The sequence below is a fragment of the Triturus cristatus genome, chromosome 9 (genome assembly GCF_964204655.1).
Source record: "Triturus cristatus chromosome 9, aTriCri1.1, whole genome shotgun sequence".
In the NCBI taxonomy this organism is placed as follows: Eukaryota; Metazoa; Chordata; class Amphibia; order Caudata; family Salamandridae; genus Triturus; species Triturus cristatus.
In genome coordinates this window covers 707259207-707286363 of record NC_140592.1, presented here as the reverse complement: position 1 = coordinate 707286363, position 27157 = coordinate 707259207, and positions in this window count along the sequence as shown.

Genomic DNA, 27157 nt, shown 5'->3' with positions numbered 1-27157 from the left:
ATAATCATTGCGGAGGACTTGCTCCTCCCACATGCCCATGTGTAAACACGCATAGCTTGGGGAGAAGCAAGCCCCCATAGCCACGCCTCTTAACTGTTGGAACACAGTGTTCTGAAATAGAAAAAAGTTGTTGTTAAGGCAGATGTTAATCATGGCTAAAATCATCTTACAGTGGTCCATCATATACATGGGTTCAGTTCTTAAAAAGTATTCCACCGCCTTGATCCCGTCCTGGTGCTGAATACTGGTGTATAGCGCAGCTACGTCAAGAGTAATTAACCAGTAATCATCTTGCCACTCAATATTGTTAATCTTTCTCAAAAAATCGTTGGTATCCTGTATGTAAGAAGGTAAACCCCTCACATATTTTTGTAGGAAGAAATCAATATACAAGGAGGCCTTCTCCAAAATACTACCCCTGGCCGAAATAATTGGCCTCCCTGGGGGTTTAGCTATGTTCTTATGTATTTTGGGGATGATGTAGAAGACTGGCATAACGGGGTGGTTTACTTTCAAGAACTTGAATTCATCAGAGCTAAGAAGACCTGTACTTTTCCACGCCAATAAGTTGTTATAAAAGTCACCCCAAGCTGCTTTTACTGCTTTCCACTCACTTCTTTTGTAACACATCCTGTCATTCAGGTGGAGCAGAGCTTCTTCAACATACAACTGTCTTGGCCATAAAACAACATTTCCTCCTTTGTCCGATTGTCGGACGATCACATTGTCATCACCTTGGATCTTTTTCATCAAATTACCATAGCCATGGTTCCAATGTTGTTGATTTTGCCGGGTATTCTTGACAGATTTGTGCAAGGATTTTAACTGGCAAGTTACCATTTCGTTGTAAACTTCAATGTTATCATGGACCATGATGGGATTAAAAGTGGACTTCGGTTTGAATGAAGTTGTGCCTGGTTTATTGGTGATGGGAGGAAAATCACTTTGAGTAGAGCCACAAATGCGGCCCTCTTCGTGCAGTTGTTAGAGATCACGAAGGAGGTTGAAATCTCCCACTGTTCCCACTGGGGAACCAGAGAACGCAGTAGAAGTTTCCCCTTGTTTGGTGATCATTCTGTCATTATTGAGCTCGAGAAACTTTCTGAGTTTCAGCTTCCGTATGAATTTATATACGTCTATGCGGGTTTGCGCATAGTTGAAGTCGTCCGCTGGGCAGAATGAAAGGCCGAGGGCCAGGATTTTCTCCTCATTGGCACTTAATTGCATGTTGGTGAGGTTGATAACTGCAAGGGGTTCAATTGACGTGTTTAGCGCTTGCGAGTCCATCGCTTCTGGCCCCTTTTGCTGTTCTGTGTTCTTTGACCGCTGCTGGATTCTGTGATGTTGCCTGCGTTCCCTTCGCTTGATGTTGTTCCTTCTGTTCCTCTCGTGTTTAGTGCGCGGGGTCTTAGCGTCTGGCGTCTGTCCTGCCGTAGGCAATCCACCTCCTGTGCCGGGGTAAGCCTTGTAAACCCCAACTCCTTGATCATGGAGGTTTGTTCATTTTCCGATTCACTGCCCGGGACAGAGCTTAGGTCGGAGATAGAGGATGAGGAATGACCCACGGTCTTGTTAACTGCTGCGGTTGCGACAGACTGACATGCTTTCTGTTTAAAGGTGACAAATTTCCTTGCAAAAGTAAATATTTGCCCGTTCTGATAATCAATCTTGTCCCTTTGAAACTTGAAAGCCTTCTGTTTCTTAATAGACTCCTCCTCTTTGGCCAACCGGGTCTGCATTTCCTCACAATACTTTTACTCCGTGTCAGAGGAACCAAGCTTGTTGATTTGTTCATTTAGATCATCAATAGTCGTTTGTATTTTCAAACGGTCACTTTCAGCATATCTGACCAAGATTTTTAACAGGTTAGCCGATGATTGAAGATTACATTCTGCCCATTCGACCAACATCTGGGGGTCCGGGTTCTCATAACTGGGTGCCAGCATAATACGTAAACCACGTGGTATGCGCCCCACTTCCAAATAGCGTGACAAGGACCGATGTTCCCACCATTTAGAGGTCTCAATGCGCATCGCTTTTTCAAGTTTCTTAAAAAGTTCCTTCAAATCGGTATTTCCCACCCTGGGGATCTCCTGAGAACATATTAGTTCCGATTCTGTGACAGGTGAATCGTCAAACATAGCTGATGCCGCTTCCTCGCGGCTTCTTACAGCGCCGGCGGCCATTGTTTTAAGTTTTTTTGATATAGTCCGTGACAATAATCCCACTACAGTTGAAAAATGCAGAATAGCAATGTTCACAAGAGTGGGTACGCACACCTCTTCACCGGTTCCCAATGCCGCTTCGCCTACCTCAGCAGTTTTCACGGCCGCTTGCAATCCGAGCAGGCTGACCTCTGGCTCTCGGTAGGTGTAGTAGTCAGCTGACCGGGGGCTCTCGCGTCTGCTCCAAGCAGGAGCTCGTCGAACTTCCGGAAACCCAGAAGGATACTTCCTTTCGCTCGGCCCAAAAATGAAGAAGGGGTCCGTGACACTCCGTGGAAGAAATGCGGAGAAAATGTAAATGTCACCAGGAATCGCCTCATCAGTTACGCAGCTTCAATGCGCAGAGACGAATACGGACCCAAAGTAAGTGCTGGAAATTTTTATTCGGACAAAAACTTTACACAGCCGCCATGACTCGTTTCGGCCTACTGGAGGCCTTGATCACATGACGCCGATGTCAGAAGCCTGACCTTTTAAAGTGCAAGTGCATACATAATTAATGACATCATGACAATGGACATAGAAAACAGCTTAGGAATATCGTTGTAAAGTGCATATAACTGTGCAAAATACGCAAACAACTGTACATTTGTTGATAAAAATAGTCCTCCTTATACATGTATATATACATATATATACATATATATACATATTACCTACTGGCAGTCGCCAGTAGGTACTTATAGTTAGGACTTATTTTCCATAGGAAATCGCAACATTCTATTTGGAATGACGGTGACTCCGATTGACGAATCTTCGCGAAATTTTCCAAACTTTTGGCCAGCTCCGGTCCGCTCCTATCCTGAAAATTTCACGGTGATTTGTCAAGCGGGGGCCGAGAAAAAAAGGGGGTCCCAAAACGCATTTTCCGCATGCTTTTTCCCATAGGACCTGTTGACGCAGCTACAGCCCGAACTGCTGAACGGAATTACACCAAATTTGGCAAAGAGGTAGTCCTCAGTTCAGACTCGTGCCTTTTGCTTAAATGGTGTAAATCCGTTCAGTAGTTCCTGAGAAAATTAGAGTTAAAAAGATAGATATATCTGGGCGGAGCCTAACCACACATCTCATCGTGAGATCTGATTGGCTGTCAGTACTTCATCCAAGAAGTGTTGGCAGCCATCTTGGGACCAATATACATGATAGCACCTCATTAAAAAGCATTGCAGTTAATAGAAGGTTTTAAGACTTTAGTTACATTATAAATCATTTGTTGATGGTACCATACTCATTTTAGGAATTGTGGTGTGTTCTAAGGTGATTTTACCATGTGAAAAAGCCTTCTGCTGTGATATCATGAATCATGTTTGAGAGAAATCTATTTTCTCATGCTTTTCCCACAGAGGTTTGAAAGGTGATCTATAAGCTAAACGGAGAGCATATTTTCTGTAAATTCACATTATCTTTCTCAGTCATGTGAGAATGAAGGCTGACATTCTCAGTAAAACATGTACATCCAACAAGAGCAGAGACTGTCAGTTGATTCCTTTGTGTTCTACTGCAGCTTCCCAGAGTGTTCTAAAGAACAACTAGAGCGCTAACAGTCCTACTTATGACAAACGTATTGCACACCTGAAGCCATCTTGATTGCAATAAAGTGGTAACTCTTAAAACATTTAATTTAAAAAGGGGCAAAAATGAGGGGGTTCATTTTGCCATAGAATGTATGATTAGTGCTGCAGACAGAAAAATTAGGACACATTTTGAGTGACTTCTCAAATCCTCTTCTATTTCATTAAAAAATTCTCACATGCAGACTGAAACATGCACTTTCAATACCAGCAGCAGACTTCCCTGGTGAGCAATAGCTTTACTACAGTGATCTAATAAGCAACTAGAGTGCTAACATTCTCAATTTATGGCAAATGTGTGACACATCTGAATGCCTTCTTGTTGGAATCAAAGTAAAAAACTGAAAGTATTTCCTACAGAGGAGACTTTAGTAAATGAGGAAATTAGGAAACTTCATAACAAATAAGTCTCCCAAAATGGCCACCAGAGACAAAAGAGCCCAAATGTAGCCCAAATATCACCCAGATGTAGCCCAAGAATAGCCCAATGACAGAATGTCCCAGAGTGTTCTAACGAACAACTAGAGCGCTAACAGTCTTACTTATGACAGAAGTATGGCACACCTGAATCCATCTTGATTGGAATAAAGTGGTAACACTTAAAACATATAATTTACAAAGGAACAAAATGAGGGGGTTCATTTTGCCATAGAAATTATGATTAGTTCTAAAGAAAGAAAAATTAGGGCACATTTTGAGTGACTTCTCAAATCCTCTTCTATTTCATTAAAAAATTCTGATATGCAGACTGAAACATGCACTTTTAATACCAGCAGCAGACTTCCGTGGTGAGCAATAGCTTTACTACAGTGATCTAATGACCAACTAGAGTGCTAACATTCAGAATTTATGGCAAATGTGTGACATATCTGAATACCTTCTTGATGGAATCAAAGTAAAAAACTGAAAGCATTTCCTACTGAGGAGACTGCAGTAAATGAGGAAATTAAGAAACTTCATAACAAATAAATCTCCCAAGATGGCCACCAGAGACAAAAGAGCCCAAGTGCAGCACAGATATCACCCAGATGTAGCCCACATGTAGCCCATTGACAGAAGTGTGCAAAACACTTAGTTTTTGTGTATTTGCAGTTTTATATAGTGCAGACTTGTCAGGTATTGGAGTGCTTTACATGAGCATTGATTACATCACACAAGATCAAATTCATTTTGGTTGTAGACATGGGGAGATTTAGTGATTTGACCAGAATCACAGAACGTTGAGCTGAAGCAGAAACTCCAACCTGGTTCCCCAGTTTTAAAGTGTGCAGCTCTGGAAGTAACACCACATCCTCTCCCCTAGGTGCAACATTTAATCAAGTGGTCAACTGGTTAAAAAAACTTAAAGATTACAAATAATTTAAAAGTTCTTTGTCGCTATTTGAAAACTTAGAAAATATGTCCTCATTTTAGTTTTTTAGAGCACTAACCATAATTTTGATGCAAATAAGACCCTCTCATATATGTAATTTCTAAAGGAAATGCTCTAGGTTTTACAGTTTTGATTACAACAAGATGACGTCAGGTGTTCCACACTTTTGTAATAAATATAGAATGTTAGCAATCTAGTTGTTCATTGGGATACTGTTGAGAGGCAGAGGCCAGGGGCACGGACTCTGAAAATTGAAGGCAGGTAGGAGAGTGCAGAGGCAACAATTTGATCACACTGGGCAGGCAGGATGGGCAGCGGCAGCACAACAGACTATGGAAGGCAGTGGAAAGGGGGGCAGGGGCAACAAACCAACATTACAGGACTGGCAAGAGAGGCTGTGGCATATAATAGACCATTGTGGGCAGAAGGAAGAGGCAGTGGTAGTACAACCATACATGCCAACAGACCCGTTTCAGCCAGGAAACGTCCAATGTTTTTAAGCTCAAATGGGCTTTATTTGATCTGTCTCCTGTCTACAATCTCCTCTTTTTCAATGTAACTCAAAGGGGAAAATCAATACCCCAGTTTTTCTTCAAAATCTCCCTCTTACCAACTTCAAAATGTTTGCAAGGATGGTACATTGGATCGTGGTAGGCAGGAGGAATTGGGGTAGGGACATGGACTCGGATAACAGAGGACAGGAGAGACATGGAGAGGTGCACCAAACTGACCCTACATGGCAGGCATCAGGGTTTCAAGCAGCACAATACACCACACAGGGCAAAGGGGAAAGAGGCAATGGTAGCTAGCTGACCATAATGGACAGACAGGAGAGAAAGCTGCAGCATAACAGACCATAAAGGGCAGGAGGGACGGATCTGGGGCATTACAATGGAACAGACAAGCCAGGAGGGAGGGAATAGGGGTCTGCATATGGAAACAGAAGGCTGGGGGCAAGGGGGCAGAGCAGGAGCAGCAAGATGACCATGGAGGTCAGGCAGGATGGGCACTAGAAATAAGACACACCATGGAGAACAACGGTGAGACAATGATGGCATACACACAGACCATGGAGGGAAGGTGGGAGGGGTTCAGGGGCAGCTAGCTGACCACACAGGGAAGGTGGGAGGGGCCATGGCAGCACAGAAGACCATGCATGGCAAGCGGGAGGGTTAGTGGCAGCACAATGGCTATGATCGGCAAGAAGGAGGGTGCAGGGGCATGCACAAAGGACCATGGAGGATAGAAGGGAGGGTCAGGACCTGGGCACAGACAAGAGAGTTCAGGGGAAGGGGCCTCACAACAGACTGCGCGGGGCAGGCAGGAGGAGCAGTTGCAGCACAACAGACCAGGGAGGGCAGAAGGGAGTGGCAGTAAAATGGACCATGGAGGACAGGAGGAAGGGGATAGGGGCATGGCATGTGGACAGGCAGGGTGGATGTGGCAGGGACAGGTTACAGTCATCTGACAATGCTAGGCAGGTGGGAGGGGAGTGGCAGCTCAACAGAACACTCAGAGTAGATAGGAGTGGCAGGTCCATGGAACATGGTGGGCAAAAAGGATGGAGCAGGGGTGTTGGACCCGGCCTCGTGGCGTGGTCCTGACTTCCCGGGGGTTGGGCCCGTTCCCCGCCCTAGCCTCCACGAGCTACCCGTTCAGGCCGCACGAGGTCACCTACGCCTTGGGGCTCCGCCATTTTGTCACCTGCCACGTGACCCTGCACACCAGTCCTCCTGACTCCGCTCAACCCGGCCTCGGCCCCAGCAAGGCCCAGACATTGAGGCACCAAGAACTGGCCAGGGGGTGTCACGTGAACACCTCATCGCCCTGGCGGAGGGCGGTATCGATGGGACCCCCAACCGTCCCCACACACCAAGGTGCGATCGGCCTCCATCTCTCCTGGGCCGGGCGCCTCTCCTGCTGGGCGTCTGGCCGCTCCCAACCCGGCCTCTCCGCCCCCCGGGCGCAAGGGTCCGGACATCAAAGGGCTCCAGACCTATATCTGGGGCGACCCCGCCACAGACCGGCAGTTGTATCCCGGAGTCGAGAGCCCTGCTGATTGAATCGCGGCCGACCCTACGGAGAAGAACTCTTGCTTGAAACCACCACGAGCCATGCAGACTGCGTCGCGGCTCCTTCTTGCTGAAACCTTGAAACCCCCCCGGAACATCGGGGCCCTGCTGACGCTGTCGCGGCCCAACCTCGCTGAAACCTCCCTCGGAGCCCAACTGACGACGTCGCGGCTCGACCCCTCCGAGACCCGGAGGTCCTCCAGCTTGAGGATAAGAACTGGGCCCCAGGTACCCTCGTACCAAGCTCCTGCCTAAGACTGTCCCGCTACCCCTTCCTGCCTAAAAGAGACACTGAGACTTTTGCGGATCCCTCGATCCCCTTTTTGTGTAATATTGAACCCGTAACCTTTTAAAGTGCTGATAAAGAATTGCTCATCTTGAGACAACCTCCTTGAGTCCGGTGTGGTGGTGTTACTGTGCTAGTACATAATAGGAGAAGGATCTCCCAGGAGGCTTCTCTGCAGCGCTCGGCTACTTCGTACAGTGTGGGGGCCCCCCCTGAGTGGTCTCGCCGACTCCTCGGGGTCCGCCTTCCAACATTTGGTGGCCAGCGACGGGATCCGAGCCGAACGCAGTACGTACCAGCCAGTAACCCACTAGCTACCCATCCAGACAAACAGAAGTCATGAGCAACCAAGAAAATAACGCGACCACGGAGTTCCAGCCCGAACGGTTGGAGGAATATACGCACAAAGAATTGAAACAGTTCTGCAAGGACAAAGGCATTGCAACCACCGGCCTAGGTACCAAAGAGGAGATGCAGAAAGCCCTGAGGACCTGGCTGGAGGCCGAGGCAGGCCACTCCCAGGAAGAAGGTCCCCTGCCCCTGACTGTGGCCACATCAACCGCACCGACTCCGGCAACCGGAGGAAGAAAGAGCCTAGAAACCGGCCTCTCCGAAGAGGAGATACGAGAGCGGGAGAAGGTCCGGAACCACGAACTAGAGCTCGCACGACTGCGGCTGGACGGCGAACTCCAGCTGGCGGAAAAGAAACTGGCCCTAGAGCAGCTACGGCTACAAGAGGAGATAGAAGAGAAGAGACGGCACCGAGAGTTGGAGGAAAAAAAACTGACCCTTGAGCACGAGCGAAGTCTCAAAGAGCTCGAAATCAAGGCAAAGAACGGGGGGACCGACACCCCCAGCAATAGAGACACCCTACCGCCTGCCGAGGCCAAGGTACATATCCCGAAAGATGTCGTCAAGGAGTACTATAAGAATGACGACATCCAACAATGGTTCAAGGCATACGAGGTGGCCATGACCTCCCATCGGGTGCCCCGAAAGGACTGGGGCGCCGGCCTGTGGGGTCGGTTCCTGAGTGAAGGTCGAGACACACTGCTCCAGCTGCCAGAGGAGGTGATGACCTCCTACGACCACATGAAGGAGGCCCTGCTCACCCACTACGGGCTAACCGCGGAAATGTACCGCCAGCGGTTCAGAGACTGCAAGAAGATCCCGGGTACCACCTGGGTGGAATATGTGGACTTTTTCAGCTGGGCCCTAGAAGGATGGATCAAGGGTAGCAAAGTCACCACCTACGGGCAACTGGTCGACCTCATTGTTTGGGAACATCTCTCCAACAATTGCTTCGTGGAGCTAAGGCAACACCTCCTCGACAGCAAGATGACCGACCCACGAAAACTCGCCGTCCAGGCCGATCGATGGGTCAACACCCGAGTCCCCCGGAACTCGATGGGGGAGTACCAGAGGAACCCCACCGGACCTCCCCGCCAACGCGGTGGAGGGGGAGGGCCGAACAGGAACCGGGACCCCCCTGCCGGGGCCCCCAGGAGCCCACCTCGAGGGCCACCGCAGCAACCCCTCTCCCCGAGCCTAGCCCGAAGACGGGCGACCCCAGCCAGAACCGGCCCACGGCCCCCAGTAACATGCTACGGCTGCCAACAAACCGGACACTATGCCAGCGATCCGGTCTGCCCCCTGAACCGAAGAAGCGGGGCCGGCGGGCCCCCGCCCCGACAGCTGGCGGCCGCCGCCCTGGGGGAAGGAGAAGAAGAAGAAGAAACCCTCGACCGAGGAACCACCGAATGGGAGCCGGCGGCCATGTCCCTGGTCTGCCTGGGCAGCCGAGAAATGGTGCCCCGCACCCCCATCCCAAGCAACACCCAGAAGTACCGGCAGCAGGTCACCGTCAATGGACAACGGGCCGAAGCCCTTCGTGACACCGGCGCCAGTGTCACCGCTGTCCGCTGCCACCTGGTGACCCCCGAACAGATCCTACCCAATGTGCTGTGCCCCGTCCGGACGGCCGACAACAGCGAAAGCCTGTGCCAGATGGCCCTGGTCCCCTTCCAGTGGGGAGGGGTGACAGGCCTACTAAAAGTGACTGTCCGCGACGACGCACCAGTAGACTGCCTCCTGGGGAACGACCTGGAGAGTTCCCCCTGGGCTCAAGTGGAGCGACGAGAGCACCTCCGAATGCTGGGACTATCCGAATGGGCCTGCGCCATCACCCGGTCCATGACCGCCCAGGCCCCCCGCTCGTCCTTGGCCCCCGGTGCCGCCCAGCCCGAGGGGCTCGCACCACCCCCCGCCTGCAGCGAGGGGGAGGCGGACACCGACACTGGACCTACTGAACCCTCCCCCGAAGAGATTGCTTCCCTCGGCGCCCTACCAGAACTTGCACAATGGCGCCACGAAGGGGGCCCCACCCGTGAGCAGTTCCAGCAAGAACAGCAGTCCTGTCCCTCTCTCGAAGGGGTCCGACAACAAGCATCCGCACAAGCCAACGGGGACCAGACCGGCACCCACTGGGTCTACTGGGCCGAGGGCCTGTTGTACAGTGAACAGAAAGTGGCAGAACTCGGGGCCAGCCGCGTGTTGGTGGTCCCCCTCCGCTTCCGGGAGTTCCTTCTCAACCTGGCACATGACGTGCCCCTCGCCGGACACCTAGGGCAAGACAAAACTTACAGCCGTCTGGTGACCCACTTCTACTGGCCCCGGATGCGGAGAGACGTGGACAACCACTGCCGGTCCTGCCAGACCTGCCAAGCCAGCGGGAAGACGGGGGGTCGGGTCAAGGCCCCCCTCCAGCCCTTTCCAGCCGTCAGCACCCCGTTCGAACGAGTCGTGATCGACATCGTGGGGCCCCTGGACCCCCGGACCGCCCTGGGCCACCGCTTCATCCTGGTCCTCCTGGACCACGCCACCAGGTACCCGGAGGCGGTCCCGCTAAGAACTGTAACGGCCCCCGTGGTAGGCCGGGCCTTGATGGGGATCTTCTCCCGAGTGGGATTTCCCCGCGAAGTGGTGAGCGACAGGGGCACAAACTTCATCTCCAAGTACATGCGGTCCCTGTGGCAGCAGTGCGGGGTCACGTACAAATTCACAACCCCCTATCACCCTCAGGGGAACGGGCTGGTCGAGCGCTTTAACAGAACCCTGAAGGGGATGATTCAGGGCTTGGAAGAGCCCCTCCGGCGGAGATGGGATGTCCTACTACCATGCCTCCTGTTCGCCTATCGGGAGGTCACGCAGAAGTCCCTGGGGTTCAGCCCGTTTGAACTATTGTACGGACATCCGGTCCGCGGACCGCTCAGCCTGGTCAAGGAGGGCTGGGAGACGAAGCTCCAAGGCGCCCCTCCTGACGTCTACCGATACCTCCTGACCCTACGAAACCAGACCCGCAAGTTCCGACCAAAGGCCGCAGCCCCCGGCCATCCCCCGGAGTTACGATTTTGCGTAGACTACCGAGCCCTGAATGCTGTGACCAAGACGGACGCCCATCCTATACCCCGGGCCGAAGAACTCATCGACCGCTTGGGGTCCGCCCGCTACCTGAGCACGCTGGACCTCACCGCCGGGTACTGGCAGATCCAGCTCACCCCCGCCGCCCGAGAAAGATCCGCCTTTTCTACCCCTGATGGGCATTACCACTTTCGGGTGATGCCCTTCGGCATGAAGAACGCCCCGGCCACTTTTCAGAGACTTGTAAACAAGGTTCTGGCCGGGCTCGAGGCCTTCAGCGCGGCCTATTTGGATGACATTGCCGTGTACAGCAACCACTGGGCTGAGCACCTAATTCCCCTCAAAGCCGTCCTGGCCGCCCTACAAAGGGCCGGGCTCACGATCAAGGCCAGCAAATTCCAGATCGGCCAAGGATCAGTGACCTACCTGGGCCATCAGGTGGGAAGCGGTCAGGTGGCCCCTCTCCAGCCAAAAGTCGATGCCATCCAGGCATGGGAACCCCCCACTACCCAGACCGCTGTGCGGGCCTTCCTGGGCCTCACTGGATACTACCGGCGGTTCATCCGGGACTATGGGAGCATTGTTGGGCCTCTCACAGAGCTCACCTCGAAGAAACAACCCAAGAAGGTGCACTGGACTCCCTGCTGCCAATCCGCTTTCGAGACTCTCAAGGCAGCGATGTGCACTGCCCCTGTACTCCAGGCCCCTGACTACAGTAAGGAGTTCATCGTGCAGACAGACGCCTCCGAATATGGGATCGGGGCCGTCCTGTCTCAGGTTGATGAGAAGGGACTCGACCGCCCGGTGGCCTTCATCAGCCGACGGCTGCTGCCCCGGGAGCAACGATGGAGCACCATTGAGCGCGAGGCCTTCGCCGTAGTGTGGGCCCTTAAGAAGCTCCGGCCCTATCTCTTCGGTACTCACTTTCGGGTCCAGACCGACCACCGGCCCTTGCGGTGGTTAATGCAAATGAGAGGCGAGAATCCCAAGCTGCTGCGGTGGTCCATTGCCCTGCAAGGGATGGACTTTTCAGTTGAGCACCGACCCGGCAATGACCACGCCAACGCGGACGGCCTGTCCCGCTTCTTCCGCCTTGACGAGGAGAATCCCCAAGAAGTTGGGTGACTCTCTCCGCCTTCGGCTGGGGGGGACGCCTGTTGGACCCGGCCTTGTGGCGTGGTCCTGACTTCCCGGGGGTTCGGCCCGTTCCCCGCCCTAGCCTCCACGAGCTACCCGTTCGGGCCGCACGTGGTCACCTACGCCTCGGGGCTCCGCCATTTTGTCGCCTGCCACGTGACCCTGCACACCAGTCCTCCTGACTCCACTCAACCCGGCCTCGGCCCCAGCAAGGCCCAGACATTGAGGCACCAAGAACTGGCCAGGGGGTGTCACGTGAACACCTCATCGCCCTGGCGGAGGGCGGTATCGATGGGACCCCCAACCATCCCCACACACCAAGGTGCGATCGGCCTCCATCTCTCCTGGGCCGGGCGCCTCTCCTGCTGGGCATCTGGCCGCTCCCAACCCGGCCTCTCCGCCCCCCCGGGCGCAAGGGTCCGGACATCAAAGGGCTCCAGACCTATATCTGGGGCGACCCCGCCACAGACCGGCAGTTGTATCCCGGAGTCGAGAGCTCTGCTGATTGAATCGCGGCCGACCCTACGGAGAAGAACTCTTGCTTGAAACCACCACGAGCCCTGCAGACTGCGTCGCGGCTCCTTCTTGCTGAAACCTTGAAACCCCCCCGGAACATCGGGGCCCTGCTGACGCTGTTGAGGCCCAACCTCGCTGAAACCTCCCTCGGAGCCCTGCTGACGACGTCGCGGCTCGAGCTGAGCAGAAACCATCTTGAGAGCCCCGCTGACCTGGTCGCGGCTCTCCACGAACTGAACGCCAGAGCCCTGCTGACACCGTCGCGGCTCGACCCCTCCGAGACCCGGAGGTCCTCCAGCTTGAGGATAAGAACTGGGCCCCAGGTACCCTCGTACCAAGCTCCTGCCTAAGACTGTCCCGCTACCCCTTCCCGCCTAAAAGAGACACTGAGACTTTTGCGGATCCCTCGATCCCCTTTTTGTGTAATATTGAACCCGTAACCTTTTAAAGTGCTGATAAAGAATTGCTCATCTTGAGACAACCTCCTTGAGTCCGGTGTGGTGGTGTTACTGTGCTAGTACATAATAGGAGAAGGATCTCCCAGGAGGCTTCTCTGCAGCGCTCGGCTACTTCGTACAGTGTGGGGGCCCCCCCTGAGTGGTCTCGCCGACTCCTCGGGGTCCGCCTTCCAACAAGGGGCATGCACAAAGACATCAGAGGGCAGGGGGAAGGAGAATAGGGGCAGCAAGCTAAGCACAGAGGCTAAGCAGGAGGTCAATGATGGGCCATAGAATTGGGCAATGGAGGGCAGGAGGAGTGGACTGGTACATCATGCTAAATGGAGGGCAGTGGCAGCACACCAGACCATGCATGGCAGGAGGGAGGAGGCTAGTCCATGGATTCAGACAACAGAGGATAGGGAGGAGGTGGATGGGACAGCACGCTAACTGTTCAGAGAAGGTGGGTATTAGGAACTTTATTGTTTTTAAAATGTGTGTCTGTGCGAATTACTTAAAATATGAACAAGTATGCAGCATAATCTCACTTTTATTCAGGAAGAAGAGGACGTTTGTGACTGTGACTCCGGGCTCACTTGGCAGAAACACCCTCTGACCCTCCACCCCCATCGCAAAATGTAATGCCCGTGAAAAGGGTAGGTGGACGCAGTGTTATATAGAACATAGTCCTGAGAGTACGATTGAAAATGAAAACTAGATATAGTATATGGTATAAACTATGCACCAAAAAGTGTGATATAAGAAGAACCGGGGCGTGAAATATAATATGCAATACATTGTGCGCAATGACAGATTCATTGGAGAGCGCGAGATAGCACAGGCACAGCTCGTGCTATGCGATATGTGCCTTGGAGTGTAATATGCACAGGGCAGTGTTGTGTAACCTAACTAGTCTCTAAAGTTGTAATATAAAATATGTGCTGGGGAGTGTAACGTTGCATATGCACTGTGACAAAGATATAGATCCCAATTGTAATATGTATGGCATAGCGCTGTGCGTTATAACATAGGCATCAAGGAAGGCACGTTAGATGGGGCAATATAATCCGTGCGAAGGCAAGTGTGGCATGACATATTCACGGGGTGGTGTTACAGTGCACATGGGCTAGAGAGTGTCATAGCAAATGCACTAGCTGGTGTAATACAACAAAGAGGTGTGTGGCACTCGGCGGGCACTGGTGGGTGAAACACAGCATTGGGCTCAGCCAGGAGCACGCTGTGACTCTCAAGTGAGGTTCATCTCCTTTCCAGAGAGTAAAATAAAAAGTATTACACATCCGACGGTGGATGTGTGTTTTCTTAACCGTGAGGGGGATTTCTTGCATAGTTTGGTTACATTTTTGTCGAATCCCCTTTGAATGGCTTGGTGTGCGTGTGTATTAAATGTGCCCGTCAATAGCTACCCATGTTTGTATAAATAAACGACAAGGGTGTCTACTTGGAGAGTACCCACCGGCGGTGGCGCCGGGACCAGGCACGGTAGGGCATCAGAAATGTCAGAGCTTCACTAGCAGTGTAATTACATTCCACGTGGATTCATTGTATGCATAGTCACCTTTTAATGAATATCACGCAAATCGTCATGGTGATAGGTACATACGGATTGTCCAGCATGTCCTAGGTGTTTCTATAAATATATATATTTTTTTAAATAATAAAAAACAAAGGCCGGCCCCGGGAGATGGGGGACGTAAATCCTGAGGAGGGGGGCAACGCAGCCCCCCTCCTAAAGAATAAAAAAAAAAAAAGGCCATGACCCGGGGGCTGGGGTCCCTGGTGCCGATAAGGCCTTGGGAGGGCCATATTAATTTTTTTCAACAAAAAAAATTAGGGTGCAGACCATGGGGATGGGGTCCCCAGGGCCAATAAATTAGAAAAAGAAGGGGGGCCACACAGCCCTCCTTCTAAAAAAATTAAATAAATAAAAGACCGGCATTGCGCTGGAGGCCACGCCCCCTCCATGCACCACTCTGCAAACGCGCCCCCTGGCCAGTTGTAAGTTGGGGAATTAATTCCCCTTCAATACTGAGGGTCCCTGAGGGCCAACTAGCCCAACAGGTATCTCCAGTATGCGCCAGGGAGCTGCGTTGCAGACAGGTGTACTGAGGCCATGCCCCTTTTTACACCTCTATGCAACGCAGCTCTGTGGCGCTTACTGGAGGTACCTAGTGGGCTAGTTTGTCCCTAGGGACCCTTAGGATTCAAGGGGACTTAATCTCTCAACTTACAACGGCCACAGGGCGTGTTTACACAGTGTTGCAAACACGCCCTGTGGCGCATTTTAAGTTGGGAAATAATTCCCTTTCAATCCCTGAGGGACCCTGGGGGCCAACTAGCTCACCAGATGCTTCCAGTAAGCGCCACTGCTCTGCGTTGCACAGAGGTGGTGCAGGCAGTGCCCCTTTTTACACCTCTCTGCAATGGCGCTTACTGGACGTACCTAATGGGCTATTTTACCCCTAGGGACCCTCAGGATTCAAGGGGACTTAATCTCTCAACTTAAAAAATGGCCACAGGTCGTGTTTACACAGTGGGGAAGGGAGGGGACGGGGCCTGAGGTGACGTGTGCAAACACGCCCTATGGCACATTTTAAGTTGGGGAAATAATTCCCCTTCAATCCTGAGGGCCCCTGGGGGCTAACTAGCCCACCAGGTGCTTCCGGTAAGCGCCACTGAGCTGCGTTGCAGAGAGGTGGTCCAGACCGTGCCACTTTTTACACCTCTCTGCAACGCATCTCTGTGGCGCATACTGGAGGTACCTAGTGGGCTAGTTGGACCCTAGGGACCCTCAGGATTCAAATGAACTTAATCTCCCAACTAAAATGGCCACAGGGCGTGTTTACACAGTGGTGAAGGGAGGGGACGGGGCCTGAGTTAACGTGTGCAAACACACCCTGTGGCGCGTTTTAAGTTGGGGAAATAATTCCCCTTAAATCCTGAGGGACCCTGGGGGCCAACTAGCCCACCAGGTGCTTCCAGTAAGCGCCACTGCGCTGCATTGCAGAGAGGTGGTCTAGTCTGTGCCCCTATTTACATCTCTCTGCAACGCAGCTCTGTGGCACTTACTGGAGGTACCTAGTGGTCTAGTTGGACCCTAGGGACCCTCAGGATTCAAAGGGGACTTAATCTCCCAACTTAAAATGGCCACAGGGCGTGTTTACACAGTGGGAAAGGGAGGGGATGGGGCCTGAGGTGACGTGTGCAAACACTCCCTGTGGCGCATTTTAAGAGGTACCTAGTGGTCTAGTTGGACCCTAGCGACCCTCAGGATTCAAAGGGGACTTAATCTCCCAACTTAAAACGGCCACAGGGCGTGTTTACACAGTGGGGAAGGGAGGGTACGGGGCCTGAGGGGTCGTGTGCAAACACGCCCTGTGGCATGTTTTAAGAGGTAGTTTTAATCCCCTGCCCTATTATATACTAGGGGCTTACAGAGGAGGTCATGCTAATCACAGGGGGACCCCAACGCATAGTGTTCCCTAGTGTATGTAGGTGTTTTCACTATATTCTGAGTGTCTTTTAACAGAGCACTGGCTCTAGGACTGGTTAGTCAGACTCAGTTACCACCAGTATCCGTCTGAAAAAGTTGAGGGTACAGGATGATTTTGCAACAAGGCTTCTGTCTGCTCTTCTGTTTGTTCTTTCTGCACGTTATCCTTCTTCCTGCACTTTTCTTCGTCTTTGAGGATTTCTGTTGCTTCTTTCTGCATTTCTTTTTTTTCTTTCTGTGTGTTTTTTCTTCTTTCTTCACATGTCCTATCTCTGTAGGCATAGTTAGAAAATAGCATTTAAAAAACCTTAGAAATTCACTGAAAAAACCATAGGTTTCAGGGGTGTTATAGTTAGCTGGACTTTTCACTCGTACAAAACCATTGAAATTCCCCTGTTATAGTTAGTTCAGCTAACTATAACTCGCGCGCCCGCAATGCACTGCTGATAACATCACATATTACATCACTCATGACATGGTCAGTGACATCACTCATGACATCACTGATGACATCTCAAATGACATCACTGATGACATCATCCTTGTGATAGAGTGGCAGACCTCCTCTCCCCCTAATATAACCTTTGATACACACATTCAAAAATAGAAACTAAAATTTTCAAAACAATGGACATACCAATACCAGTTACAAAACCTATTCAGTAATTCTAAGATCCACATACATATCCACTCATTCACCAACATTCCTATACAGTCACTCATACATGTACTCACTCATCATATGTACTCATACACCTATAAATCCTGTTACACAATGCCACTCATCCATAGAGTTACTCACACACATAGTCACTCATTCTAATAAAGAATCAAACATCCATTTACTTGCATATACAGTTATACACACACCACCACACTTACTTCTACAGAAACTTACACATACTTAGTCTTTTAAACAATCACTTATAGAAACACATACTTATTCATACAGAAACTCTTTCGAACTCTCACTCTCACATATATTCACTTATATACACCAATAGTCACATATACTAGTTTAAAACATATGTAGTTACTCATAAAGACACTATTGAGACAGTCATTCACTCACTAACACACCCATGCACACACTCATCCACCCATACAGTCCTGCACACATGCTGTCTTCAACACATACAAACAGTGAGTCACTCATTCATGCATTTATGCACTACGTAATACCCCCCACCGAACCATACAGACACTCAGACACTCATACTGATACTCAAAAAACCAACTAATAACCTATATAGACACTCATGTAGCTACTCACCAACCCATGCAGCCACTAATACACAAAGTGAGAGACTGATACAGATATTTACATATTTAAACATTACTCACTAAGCCATGTATTCACTAAGATGCACTTAATCAGTCAGTTATTCAATCAATTTTTCAAAAACAAATCATCCATTTAGACACTTATATACCCATTTATTCTTCCATCGACCTTGAGATATACATATATAAAACATATGTAATTTTCAGAAAAACACACATTCACTGGATGATGTCATCAGTGATGTCATCATTGATGTCATTTGAGATGTCATCAGTGATGTCATGAGTGATGTCACTGACCATGTCATGAGTGATGTAATATGTGACCTCATCAGCAGTGCATTGCGGGCGTGCCAGTTATAGTTAGCTAAACTAACTATAACAGGGGAATTTCAATGGTTTTGTACGAGTGAAAAGTCCAGCTAACTATCACACCCCTGAAACCTATGGTTTTTCAGTGAATATATATATATATATATATATATATATATATATATATATATATACACACCTATATCTGTGTATGGATATAGCTATATATATGTTTCCTACTGGAGGTCGGTAGTAGGTAGTAATAGTTAGGACCTAGTTTCCATAGGAAAAGTGTGTTTTTGTTTTGCTAATAACTTTGGTGCAATTTGACAAATCTTCACAAAATCTTCAAAACTAGTTTGCCACTCACTCCAATATACAGAAAATATATATATATATATATATATATATATATATATATATATATATATATATATATATATATATATATATATATATATATATATATTCCCTACTGGTAGGCACCAGTAGGTAGTTATAGTTAGGACTTAGTTTCCATAGGAAAAGCATTTTATGACTTGGCTATAACTTTGGCGTCGTTGAACAATCTTCATGAAATTTTCCCCAAAAAGCATCAAGGAGGGTTCTACTGTTATGGAAAGTTTGGGATAATCTGTGCAGTGGAAGCTGATAATTTGGGGTGCGAAATACGGTTGCGTTTATAATGTCAATTCCCATAGGAACCTTCAGCCACACCTACAGCCCGAACCGCTGAACGGACTTACACCAAATGTGGCAGGGAGGTAGATGTCGGGTCAAGGAAGTGCCTTTTGCTCATTTGGTGTAAATCTGTTCAGTAGTTGTTGAGAAATTTAAGTTTAAAATTATAGTGATATCTCTGGCGGCTGATATTCCATGGTGGTTTCGCAATGAATCGCGAATGCGTCCGCCAACAGGAATGTTCTGATTGGCTGGACTCAGCCTGGACAGAAATTTGCGCTGCCATTATATTGGAATGGTTCACGGGGCTGAAAAGTCTGAAAATACTAGCATAAGGGGTCAGAGTAGACGTACTCTGACCCATGTTTGAGAAATAGGGGTGTTAGTGACACAAGTTATGTGTCCAAAATGGATTTTTTAAATTGCTTGCGATATTCGCAACGACAATACGATGGCCAGCACAGCATACAATTGCAGACACATCGCAACTATTAACGTTGTCTCAAATATTGGTGAGAATATAAAAGAATGTATCAGTGAATCATTAATATGTATTGTTATAGAGATATTGAGATTTTGATAAATGTTTTTATAGAGTTATTTATATAGTGAGTTATCTACTGAGATGGTTAGAATTAATTATATAGTTATAATTTTTTTATGTGGTGGTGGCTTTTGAATTCCTGCTTTTGCTTTCTTCTTTTGAGACGTAACCACGGGGATCACGATTACCGATGTCATCGTGATCTCCGGCCTCACCGTGAAAACGGAAAATAGGTTTTAGAGATGGATGTTCTAAAGATACACTAGAAAAACATGAGTTTGAAGTGTACAGTAATAAACCCCTAGTGTGTAAAATACTGTAATATGTGTGCATATATGTGTTTTCAATTTATGGAAAAGGCGTGATCGTTGCAGTTAACGTCGACATTGGGACATCCCGCATAAACTCAAAAACAAAAAATAGGTCTGAAAGATGGTTTTTAAAGCAACTTAGAACAAAAGTATAAGTTTAAACATGCTTTGAAAGAAGTATGTAGATAGTAATATTTGTAGGGCAATGTTCATCATGGATTTTTTTACATATTATTTTTGGATGTTTGTGGCCATTGAATGTCAAGTTTTTTTCAGTTTTTGCAACGTGTTCTTAGGGATTGGGATTACCAATGTCATAGTGGTCTCTGGAGTTACCGCGAAAATATAAAATAGGTTTTAGAGATGGTTTTTATGAAACTCTCTAGAAAAACATGACTTTAGAGAATAATGTAAGAAACCCCTAGTGTGTAAAATTCTGTAATATGTGTGGATATTTGTGTTTAGCACTTTCTCGAAAAAGCAAAATCGCCGCAGTTAACGTCATTGCGACGTCCCAAATAACCGCGATTACGGAAAATATTTCTGACTGATGATTTTTAAAGCAACTTAGTAGAAAAATATTAGTTTAAACATGCTTTAAAGAAGTATTTATATAGTGATAAGTGCAGGGCAATGTTCAGAATGGATTTTATACATACTATTTTTGGATGTGTTACTAGCCATTGAACGTCTGCTTTTGTTTTCCACTTTCGTGATATGCCCTGGGGAATTACGATTACCGACGTCTATGCAACCTCCGAGTCACTGCGAAAACATAAAATAGGTTTTAGAGATGGTTTTTATAGAAACTCTCTACAAAAATATGACTTTAGAGAATACTGTAAGAAACACCTAGTGTATACTATACTGTAGTATGTGTGGATATATGTATCTTACATTTATGGAAAAGGTGCAATCGCCGCAGTTAACGACAGCATGGTGACATCCTGAATAACTGCGAAAACGGGAAAGATGGTTTTTAAAGAAACTAAGTACAAAAATATGAGTTTAAACATGCTTTGAATAAGTATCTATATAGTAATATGTATAGGGCAATGTTGAGAATGGATTATTTTTACATATTATTTTTGGATGTGTTGGTGGTCATTGAATGCCTGCTTTGGTTTTCCATTTTCGCGACGTGTCCATGGGGATCACATAGTCCTTGTGAAAATCCCCAAAAACAAGAAAAAACACTTCACAATATTTCGGGTACTAGGGTGGGTCTGACAAGAGCTGTTGTGTTGGTTGTGTGTATATGGCTGCTATTCATAAGACTGGATGCTAAGCTTCAGGTTACTTAGAAACACCATGTTGCTTTCATCTATAAAGTGCACTCCATCATTTCTATAAATTCCATGCATGTCAAAACGCAGATTGTTGGCATAGATACAGCCCATGCGATGGTCTCTGAAGAATGGAGAAACAGTTTTATTAACATTTCCTGGCTTTGTCAATCTGTGGACAGAATTGATTTGACCACCACCATTTCTGTCTTTTGCATATATTAGAGTACACAAAGACAGTGCGAGGGAAAAGCTAAATCAGTTTTGCAAAGGTTTCTTTAATTAGGATTTCCGGCCCTACCCCAGTCAATGTGCCTAGGTCATTGCCAACACAGTGCACAATCATGAGGTGAGGAGCTTGGGAATCCACAATGGATTTAACAAAAGCCAGCAACTGACAAAACTTTAACCCTCTCTAGCCAAACCATGTAATTTTCACATTTGGCAACCCCAAGTCATTGTCAATACCTCTCTTTTTAGCAGCTTCTTTAGCCCAATAGAAATAGCTGTGTCTTAAAATCCATACTGTAAGCATTTTGAAGTGAAGGAGCAATAGCAGCCTTGAGAAGGCTGGAGCTCAATGAGGTAGTTTTCTAAAGGAAAAGCAGTTAAAATTGAGTTTAAAAAAAAAGATATATTTCAATGGATGCTGTCGGCATGAAAGTGAATACCATTAGGTAGTGTATTTGATGCCTTAGCAAGAAGTCTTATCATTGTCTGTTGTTTAAGAAAATAAATGAAATACAGACATGGATGTGCTTTTGAATCTGTGGAGTAAAGCACACATGCTGTATCATTTTTGGAAGCAGCATGTGACTGGTACTGGCTCTACTGGGTTTCTAAGTACACTGAGCTTAGACTGTATTGGGGGGAAGAGTGTTGTAGAGATAGAACATTTTTACCATTTGGGAAACATTAGCATTGAAATAGGAATTGCTCCAAGGGGATTACTTGAAAGTCTGTACAACCTTAGAAAGTGAACTTTTGTTCCCGCTGCTCAGCAACCTTCGGATGAATTTTCAATCCAATTACAAACTGAGAAGAATGTTGCTGTAAAATATTGACTGGTTGTTTATTTTACCTTATTTTGTAACTCATTTATGGTTCCATTTGTCATGTTTTTTTCGTTTTTATTTATTTATGTGTTAGTCAATGTAAATGTTTCATGTCGAGATAAAAAGTGTGTTTTCTCACTCAGTTTTATAAAACTAATTGAAACAGTTTGATTAAAAACAGATTCTAAAAATGATAACGTAATAATTTATGGAGACCAACACAACTTGAGTTTGGTCTAAGTCTGTTGAAGTAGAAAACAGCACTGTAAGTCATCAGATAGACAATTTGTTCTATTTGTATTTACAGGTCCGCTCTAGCTGAATGTTTTAGGGCCAACCCTTTCTTTGAATATAAACAATTTAAGTAATAGCAAGTTTTAATTTCCAACTCAGGACTATGTAATAAACTATTGCGTAGTATTTAATTTTCAGAAAAAAGAAGCCAGACATATGTCTGAACTCCCTTTTTTTTGCGATTTATCAACGATGATTGCGAAAACAACGTGAAAACGCGCTGACAGGAACCTCATTTTGAAAGAGAGGGAAAGGGTTAAAAGATGCTAACCACTCACAAGTGGAGATGCAGCAGTATAAAATGAAAGAGATGGTTTCATTTGCTGCTTTTCTCATGATGATAGAGTGGAAAGTTGAAGAGGTTGCCATTTTAGAGTGGCTTGTATGAGAGTGATGTACCATTCTTGTGTTTAGTTTTTACAAATCTTAACAGTGTCAAAACTCTCCAGAAAGAAAAACAACAATATAATCTACAAATTCAATTTACTGGTATGTATATAACTTTGTAATTATTTTAAAAATTTACATTAGAAATGAAGATGTAAATGGGAGTTCGATTAAAAGGAGTACCAGTTATGTGAAAATATATGAGATGAACTGTATCTATTAGAGGGTATGTGTTTAAGAGGTTAGTGGTGAATGTTTTGGGAAGTAAGAGAAAAAGGAATTACAGACTCTTTATTACATTGTGTATTCGATTGAAAAATAACAGTATAGTCTTGTGGAAAGTTGCAAGGAGGAACTAAGAATGTTTTAAATATCTAAACATGATGTGCAGAATAGATACATCTGTTATTTGCATTCAGGGAGTTGTAGTACTTTTAGTAACATTATTAAACAGTGTAGTGAGAAATAAAAGAGGGGAAGATGTTGTCCACGTGTATATGAATTAGAAAGAAGTAACACTTGTTAGGTATGTATTGGGAAGTGTTTGTCAGTATGGATTTTAACTTATATGACCACTTTGCTTATGCTTAGATGGTGAGATATGGTTTTTGTGCCTGCATATAGCTATATATACGGTGAGACTTTTGAGTTTACTTAAAGATGTAGAGGGTATATATTTTTTGAAAGATGGCTTGAAGGTGTATGTCTATGAAGAAATTGCATATATGTTTGCATGGTGATCTATGTATAGTAAGGTTGATGAAAAATCATGCATATCGCAAGGGTAGTGTTTTTCTTTAAACATGGTTTGTTTAAAATTGAAGAGGATTAATAGTGCAGAATACCTTAAGAGTTCTTGTGATAGCTTCATTTCGAGTGTAACTTTTGTTTGAAATGTGCTGAATACATGTTTTAGAAGCAGAAGAAGTATTTGGGAAATGATGTAGGTATGCAATTCGCAAAAGGTTTTGTGCTTTGAAAAATTTCAAAATAATCTTTTTTGTTTTAGAAACTTAGTGATGCATGTGCACGCTCAGTAGCAAAGCAATGTATGTTTCTAGAGAACCATGTATGCAATTATATATCAAGTGTGATACCTAGATTTGTCTCACACATAGCTCAGAAGAAAAGCATATATACAGTAAAACAGATAGTTTGATACTGACAGAAGGAAATAACCAATGAGTCAGAGATATAGTGGCAACAGTTACGTATCTGACAGCAATGAATGTACTTTCAAAGTCAGTCAGGCAGTATTCAGGCACTCATGCAATCACCCAACCCCTACTCAAGCAGTCATCAATTCAGTGATTTACTATCCATGGAGTAACTTAATTACTCAGACACTACACATGTACTTTTGCAAACAGGCAGGCAGAAATCATCTAGTCATTGAACTATGTAGGCACTACCCATAAATTAATCTAATCACCTAGACACTATCTATTGACTTATGCAATTAACAAGGCTGTAACTATGCAATCTTTATAACATTTGCACAGAACCTATCAATCAATCAGTCATTTGTAGAGCGCACTACATACCCGGGAGGGTCTCAAGCGCTGGGGGGGCGCTACTGATCGAACAGCCAGGTCTTGAGCATCCTCCTGAAGGTCAGCAGTTGAGGTAGGCTGGGCCAGTCTTGTGGAGTGCCTTGTGTGCGTAGATGAGGAGCTTGAAAGAAATCATCTTGCTGACGGGGAGCCAGTGCAGGTCCCTCAGGTGGGGGGTGATGTGGCCGTGGCGTGGTACATCGAGGATCAGTCATGCCGAGGTGTTTTGGATGCGTTGTAGTCATTTGATGAGCTTGGTCGGGGCTCCCGCGTAGAGAGCGTTTCCGTAGTCGAGTCTGCTGCTGACGAGGGCCTGGGTGACTGTCTTTCTTGTGTCTGTCGGGATCCATCTGTAGATCTTGCGGAGCATGCAGAGGGTGTTGAAGCAGGAGGAGGAGACGGTGTTGACCTGCTTGTTCATTCAAAGCGTTGAGTTGAGGATGATTCCCAGGTTGCGTGCGTGGTCGGTGGGTGTCGGGGCTGCTCCCAGTGCCGTCAGCCACCAGTAGTCGTCCCAGGCTGAAGGGTTGGTGCAGAGGATGAGGACCTCTTGTCTGAGTTCAGCTTCAGACGGCTGGTCTTCATCCAGTCAGCGACGGCCTTCATTCCTTCGTGGAGGTTGGCTTTGGTGGTGATGGGGTCCTTGGTGAGGGAGAGGATCAGTTGAGTGTCGTCGGCGTAGGAGATTACATTGAGGTCGTGCTGTTGGGCGACGTGTGCGAGCGGGGCCATGTAAATGTTGAACAGTGTCAGGCTGAGGGAGGATTCTTGGGGTACGCCGCAGATGATCTCGGAGGCTTTGGACCGGAATGGGGGGAGGCAGACGCTCTGGGTTCTGCCGGAGAGGAAGGAGGTGGTCCATTCCAGAGCCTTGTCTCGGATCCCTGCTGCATGGAGGCGTGCGTGTAGTGTGCAGTGGCAAACGGTGTCGAAGGTGGCAGAGAGGTCTAGGAGGAGGAGTGCTGCGGTCTCGCCATTGTCAAGCAGGGTCCTGATGTGGTCGGTGGCGGCGATGAGGGCAGTCTCGATGCTGTGGTTGCTGCAGAACCCTGACTGGGAAGGGTCCAGGATTCTGTTTTCTTTGAGGTATCGGGTTAGCTGTCTGTTGACGATTTTCTCGATGACCTTGGCTGGGAAGGGGAGCAGAGAGATGGGCCGGAAGTTCTTGAGGTCTCTTGGGTCTGCCTTGGGTTTTTTCAGTAGGGCGTTGATCTCGGCGTGTTTCCAGCTCTCTGGGAAGGTCGCGGTCTCGAGGGAGAAATTGATTATGTTGCGCTGGTGGGGTGCGATGGAGTTGCTTGCTTTGTTGAAGACGTGGTGCGGGAAGGGATCTGACGGGGAGCCGGAGTGGATTGTGCTCATGGTCTTGATGGTGTCATTGATGCTCACGCTGGACCAGGCTAGCAGGGGGTCGTGGTCGATGGTGTGCGGAGGGTCTTTTGTGTTGTTGTCTGTTGGGGCTGTCTGGGTGTTGAAGCTGTCGTGGATGTCTGCTATCTTGCGGTGGAAGAAGGTGGCAAGGGAGTCGCACAGGGCTTGCGACGGCGGGATGTCGTTGGTGTTGGAGCTGGGGTTGGAGAGCTCCTTCACGATGTTGAAGAGCTCCTTGTTATTGTGTGCGTTGTTGTCGAGGCGGTCTTTCAACCTATGCAGCTATCTAAACACTCACTTACAACCCGTGCAGTCATTGAAATACTGAGGCACATGCGTGCACTGATGTAACACTCAGGCCCTACTCATGCACTCATCTAATTACGTGGAGAGTACCATTGTAGTAAACCCATCACCCATCCAGTACCTATGCAGTCATTTAATTACTGGGGCAGTAGTCTTGCACTAATACAATCACCACAGCAGTACACTTCATTTCATCCAATCTCTCAAGCTTTAACCATGGAATCATGCAGTCACTCAGACACTAGTCATGCACTCTTCTAATTAGCCAGGTACTACTGATGCACTTATTCAATTCTCCAGGCACTACCTCTGTAGTTATCTAAACATCCAGGCACTATCTGTATACTCAACCAAAAATAAATAGGCAGCATTCAATCGCTGAAACACTGTTCATCCACTCATCCAATAGGCTAGGTGCTACAGATGGGCTTAAACAATCATGTATGCACTATCCATGCGCTCTATGAATCACGTATATACATGTATGCACTCTTGCAATCATCCAGGGTGCATGTTTCTGTTTTTTAAACGCATGATTCTTATTGGTTAACAAAAACTGATTGAAAGGAACAATATATATGATAAGCTGATATGTTGAAAAGTCAAGCACACTTGCTCTTTTGATTAGCAACATTGTGTGCTGAACTTGTGACCTGTGTGCTCAGTTCAGTGTTCCATGACCTGTTTCTATGGTAACAGGCAGAAGGCAGATTGGGGGTAGGGTTCAAATTTATGTCATTTGGAAAGGGTTGACATTTTTAACCAATAGAAATGTGTGTTAGCTTTTGAATATATGGGGAAGGAATGTGATTTGATGTTTACATGTATATGTGTGGAAAATGAGAGGGAAACTTTGCCATTCTTTGGTTTTGCTGACAGGTGCACAGTGCAGAGATTCTGTATAAGAAAATCTGGTTTGTGACTGATATACTTCTTAAACTACAAAACAACTTGAAAGGTGAGTTATTTATTTGTGAGGGGATGTATGTGGTCTATTTTGATTTTAATCAGACTAATGTATTTCTCCTGCTAAAGTGCAGGGAGTACTTTTTTTTGTTTACAATCTTATTGACAGTGTGTGTGCATGTAGAAATCATTCTGTGATAAGCATTTGTGTTTTTCATGTGTTTGCAGACAGATAACTGTGCTGTTTTTATATTTTGGTATAATTAGAAATCAGTCATTGTTTATGAATTTGCAAAATAAGTCATGTTTCTACACTAAAA